This window comes from Poecilia reticulata, chromosome 11, assembly GCF_904066995.2.
Source record: "Poecilia reticulata chromosome 11, P_reticulata-male-v2, whole genome shotgun sequence".
Taxonomy (NCBI): domain Eukaryota; kingdom Metazoa; phylum Chordata; class Actinopteri; order Cyprinodontiformes; family Poeciliidae; genus Poecilia; species Poecilia reticulata.
The window spans coordinates 18,657,439-18,663,288 of NC_088840.1; the positions used below are offsets into that span (position 1 = coordinate 18,657,439).

The following is a 5,850-nucleotide window of genomic DNA, read 5'->3' on the forward strand; positions in this document are numbered from 1 at the left end:
CAAAGATCTGACTTTTTATCTGTGCAGGAGGACGGAAGCACAGACCTGCATGCAGAACCTTTAAAGGGTTATCGTTTTGGATTTTCTCTTGCAGAACGGCTGGCTGGAAATACTTAATAGTTTAAAGATTAAACAATTAAATTAAGCAAAAAGCAACATCACGATTAATTCATGTCTCGTTAACAACTCATTTTCAGATTGGCTCAAATCTTCCGTCAGTCTTTGGCCAGGTCAGGGGCAAACACAGACGGCAGGAGACTCTGCGTCATTGAGGGAGAGCTAACCACTCAGATGTCTGATTGATTCCACACACTTCTGCACACTAATGCTTCTGATGAGCACCCATCCATCCACTCGAACCCACGGTGTAGAAAATCACAGGCGCACTCCTCTGGACACACAAGACTGCCGGAAATGATAGCCAAATTGGGAGAAACGCTAATCAAACTGAAAGTAATCACTCTTAATCAAGCAGGGAGGGAGGCTTCTGGAACTTCCTGAAAAAAAATAAATAAATTGTGTTGCCACTGATATACGGAGAAACCCTCGGCTTTTCAAAGTCATGTTGCCATGGAGAGGATTTATGAGAATAATCGAATGAATCTAACATGGGGAGCGTGAACTGTGAAGGCAGCAGGGGATTCAAATAAAAAAATCTGCTCCAGAATACCAATGCACACAAGCAGAATGTCATGCAAACAAGCTTGCGATGCTAAGCATGCACAGGAAATAAACACGCAGGTCCTAAAACGTGCGGAGACAACATTCAGATTGCATTGTGAACCGTATTGATTGCAAAAGTATTCAAGTCCTTTGACTTTTCTCTCGTCTCAGCAGCGACCTCGGTCTGCACGGTGCAGTTTGTTCACTAATGCACTCGGGCAAAACTCTGATGGCTTTGCAGAGCAGCTGTGTTTATCCTGAGATGAAATTACATTTTAGTTGCTCGTGAGTCACTTTACTCTAATTAATGCTGTTGTTAAAGACTCTTCTTTGTAAGTGCGTGAAGAGTACAGGTGCAGAAACAGGATAAATGTAACAATTATGTTAATAATTATACCAGTTCTAAACATATAAATAAATACATGAATAAATAGTGGACCAGGTGAAACTCCGTGCCCCACTGCCAGTTGTGCAAGCCCATCCTTGAGGGACTCACACCAACACAAATGCCTTAGCAATCATTTTAAATGTGTCCTTTGTGATTTCTTAACTAATGTGTTGCGTTTAATTATATGGCACGCAAAGTAAAACAGAAATGTTTACGCATGCAATGCTTACTTATCCTGCTCTTTGTCATGTCCAGCTCTGCCGCTGGCTACGAGTTTTACTTGATACTTGTGAACCTTTTTTGTGTTCTTTTTGTTTTAAGTTGTGCACTAAAAGGCAGCTTCACATCTTTGGAGTCCCACCTATGCCGCACCCTAATGTTTTCCATTATCTGTCTCATTATCTTCCTGTGTTTGTTTGTCTAATTGTTGCTCGCCTGTGCAGCTTCCCCTTGTCCAGTGGCGCCCAAAGTCGGTCCTCGAGGGCCGGCATCCTGCATGTTGTAGTTCGCTCCCTGGTTTAACGCACCTGGATCCAATGATGGCTGATTAGAAGGCCTAAGGAGAACATTGACATGTTGAAAAGGTCGTTACTACCACCAGGGAGGAAACTAAAACATGCAGTATGCCGGCCCTCGAGGACCCACTTTGCAGCCTCTTCAGTTTGTCTTGTTGAAAGAGTTCCAGTTTTTAAGGCAAGTAAATACAAACAGAACATTTCAGCAGCAAAGCCGCTTTATCACGTAAAGACGTCTGTCTTTACGTGATAAAGACGGACGTAATATAGTATCCAAATATGAAACAATTTTGTCCAATGCCATCATCAAAATCATTAAGAATATTAATAATCAAATGTACAAGGAATATATTAATTAGTGTTCCGTTATCAATCAAATTCGGATGTTTGTTCCAGATTGGAGGAAAATAAAAACTGAATGCTGCTTCCATGTTTGATGCAGAGTAGACAAGACCAGAGTGATCTGGAAGGTTGATACTACAAGTCCTTAATGTATTTTGGGGCCAAGCCATTCAGTGATTTAGAAAATCTATATACTGAGGGAGTCAGTGTTAGGACTTTAAAACTAATGTGCTCTATTCTCTCTAGTTTTAATGAGAACACAAGCAGCAGCAGCAGTAGCAGCACTCTGAATTAACAGCATCTGTCTGATTGATTTTTTTTTTGGCAGACCTGTGAAGACACTGTTGCAGTAATCAATACGACTAAACATAAAACACAAGGATGAGTTTACTAAGACTTTGCTGGGATATTAGTCCTTTAATCCTTCAAATGCTCTTCAGGTGATAAAAAGCCGACTTTGTAATTCTCTTTATGTATCTTTCAAGGTTCAGCTCTGAGTCTATCACTAACCCAGATTTTGGGCCTCATCAGTAGTTTGTAGCTGCAATACCTGAAGCTGTGCACTGACTCTTGATTGTTGCACTAAATTACAGTAAAAATAGGACTGAATACAAATCCATGTGTTTTTCAGATTTTTTGGATGTACATCCTGCACCTGAAATTTAAAATACATATATGTATATATTTTTTTTTACAGTTGTAAATTAATTCTGGCAGCAAGTGACTAAATGCACAAAGTGCTGCTAAATCTATTTTGATTGACTTGTCCAGCCATCATCACAGCCACTCTCTGAACCACAGCAATAATAACCAACTCTGCATAAGCCAAAGTTGTTGTTAGCAGAGCAGCTCACCAGGCAGGCAGCCTCTCTCTTTGCACTGACCACATTCTTATGTTTGGAAGTTGTATTTTTGAGTACATTTTTAAAAAATTTGAAAACAATATAGCTAAAAACAAATTACTTATGCTCTGCACGAAAATCTAAAAAAGGAGCTGGCTGGAAATTTAAAGAAAAACATGGTGAATGAAAACATAATCAAGTTTCAACCAAAGCGGATTAGTCTTAATAACTTCAATTGTCCGTTCTACTTTGATTCTACTCGTGTTGATCCGTATCATTCTCTCTCTGCCTGACTCTCTTTTCCCTCTGACTCGGCCTCAGAGCAGCACACAGAAGTTTCCCCACCGTAATGTCATCAGGCATTCATCATATTCCTCTTCAAAGGAGAAAAAGTTCCCCCGTGCAGGAATACATGTGCCTCCATGAGTTAACATAACAGCTACTGAGGCTGACGCAATGGAAATTTGCAGTTGCATTAACCATAATTCGTACGTGACTGCACTAATAATTATATGCAGGAAACGATCAAGAGATATTAATGCATAAAAAGATGCAAAAATCTGATAAGATGCATGCTTAAACACAATGTGCAAAAATAAGAACGATTTAGTCCTCAAATTAGGAAGACTGCAATGAGGAAAAAAAAAAAAAAACTAAAGCCAGTTAAACCGGAAGCAGCATGCGTTTGACAAACTCAAACAACGATTGCAGAGAGTTTCTCTGTTGTAATTACAACGGCTTGCAGTGGCCATCAGTGTCTGGTGGAGCCTCAGCTTCCGGCGGCAGCTCAATGCAGAATACTAATACAGCAATTAGTGTAACCCAGCAACAGGAAGTTGGCTGCCCTTGAGGGTAGACAGGAGAATGGCAGTGAATACATCACTCTGATACTGACAGGCTCTAGTGGATGTTGTCAGGTGGCTGAAACGCTCCGCTCAGCCTTGAGAGGAAGTCTGGAGCTGCAGAGGGCTACACAAACTGACATTAGCAAGGCAAGGATTAGAGGTGCATGTCGGGGTCAAGTGCCAGATGATCATCAGAGGTTACGCTCATGATAAAGAGCAGGGAGGTGTTTCTCAAGGCTCCTACATTTGTTAAAATGTTACCTTGATTACTTTTTTATCATTATTTCTGCATGATGTGAACAGTTAATAAGAATAACTGCATGCAACAATGGGTAGCACATGTCAAAATGTATGCAGCACAATAAAAACATTCAGTATTTGCAAATGAACTGACATGATTGCTCTGCACAGAGAATTAGGACGAGGAAATAACAGAGAAGACCATGAATGCTTACTGCAGGACAAGAGCAGAAAGCCGCTGATAGACCAGCAGTAAGAAAAGGTTAGTGTGATGATTCACGCATTGTTGTAACAATGACAACACAAGAGCATGCTTTAAGCACCTGTGAGGAGGGGAAAGGGTTTAAAGTAGTGGGTGCACAGTGTTTTCAAACTTCCAAAACCCTTTTCTGCGTGTGTCAATGCAGAAGTGTCAGCTGTCAGCTTCAAATCTGTCATGTTCAGATCAAATAAGTGGCAACGTTTTTGCGGTTGGATAAAATCCTCTAATATTGCACAGTTGTTTTATTGGGGGGTTTTTTTCTTTTTTTTTTCCAGCATGTAGCGCTATCATGCTGGGAAAACTCCATAAGAAGAAGACCATAATGTGACACACACGGTCGTTAGACGGCCTGTGACATCAAGTGAGGACTGACGTCATGGCACCACCAGCATCAGCAGCAGCTTGGACAAATAAATGTTCACATAATCTGAGCAAATTATCACCCAAATATCTGAAACACAAATCTAGACCAAATCTAACAGATTTAACAATTTTATCTTCAGTATAAATCGGCTGATGGCTACATGAGCCTTGAAAGACAAAGAAGAAGAAGAAAAAAAAGAAAAAACTGTTTTGAAGAATTTTTTGTTTCATTTATCAAAATATTTTAAAGTTATTTTTTGTCCCCCATGTTTCCAAGTACAAATGTACAGCATTTTTTTTTCTATACATTTTAGAGTAGAAAACTTTTGATCAATGTTGCTTCACTTCACAATTACGCATCACATTGATGTTTGTTGATCAATACGTTTCCAAGAAACTTTATCCAGCAGCATAATTTAATAAACAGATCTTGTCTAACACATATGCAATTATTACATTTTTCATATTAGTGTAAAAAAAATTCACTTTCTTTCTTTTAAATTTGCAACTTTAAATGAATTGTTTTGTATGGTCATCTCTATGCTACTTCTACTTGTTTTTACACATGAGGAAACCTGAGTTGTTCTACTGAGCTGATTACCAGCTTCGTGTTTCTTCCAGAGAATTCGGTTATTAGAGAAGGTTAAGGGAGAGGCTGGGGACCAGCACTGAAGGGGTCATTCTCCAATTAGCAAGCTGATTGATTGATCCCCAGCCAGACTACTTGTCTAAGAGTCCTCGGGCAAAACGGTGAAACTCCTCATTGCTTTCAGTACATTTATCAGGTGATGTTTGCAAGAGAAAGTGCAAATACGTATTAGCGGCTGCCTTGTGAGTGCCTGTGCAAAATACTGAATTACAAATAATTACCCGAAAGGAAACTCATATGACGGAATTAAATATAAAGATACAGTGATTGGGACAGTGCCTTGAAAAAGTGTAAAACACATTAAAAATTTCTCTCAGATTCTAAATTGTAAAGGATTTGTTTATTTTTAATGTCAAGGTGAAAACTGATACATGGTTTTCATATTGTTTCACAAATTCAAATTTGAAAATGCGATGTGCAAATTATGCACTTATCTGTACATAATGCTACAGCTGTCTTTTGCAGCTTCTGTTGGGTTTTCACCTAAGATAGCTCCATCCATCCTCCTGTCACCTGCAACCAGTGTTTTTGTCCCTGCAGGAGAAAAACCTCCACACATCATGATACGGCCACCGCCGTGTAACCCCGTGGAGAGGGTGTGTTCAGTGTTGCAGGGTTGGCTTTCTTCAACACAAAGCATCGATTTTGGTCTCAGCTGACGAAAGCAAAGTGATACTTTGTCTAGCTTTTTTTTTTTTCTACAATTGCTTTCTTTATGCAACTTTTCAAAATCACACCAAA

At 39.6% G+C, this 5,850-nt stretch overlaps 1 long non-coding RNA gene across 1 annotated transcript; it reads left to right on the forward strand.

Annotated features, from left to right (window-relative positions):
- Positions 1 to 428: 428 nt before the first annotated feature.
- Positions 429 to 5,637, forward strand: LOC145553871 (uncharacterized). The gene is made up of 3 exons (XR_014089913.1): positions 429 to 1,744; positions 4,007 to 4,097; positions 4,373 to 5,637. It is a non-coding gene; the product is annotated as an uncharacterized LOC145553871 (long non-coding RNA).
- The last annotated feature ends 213 nt before the right edge of the window (positions 5,638 to 5,850 follow it).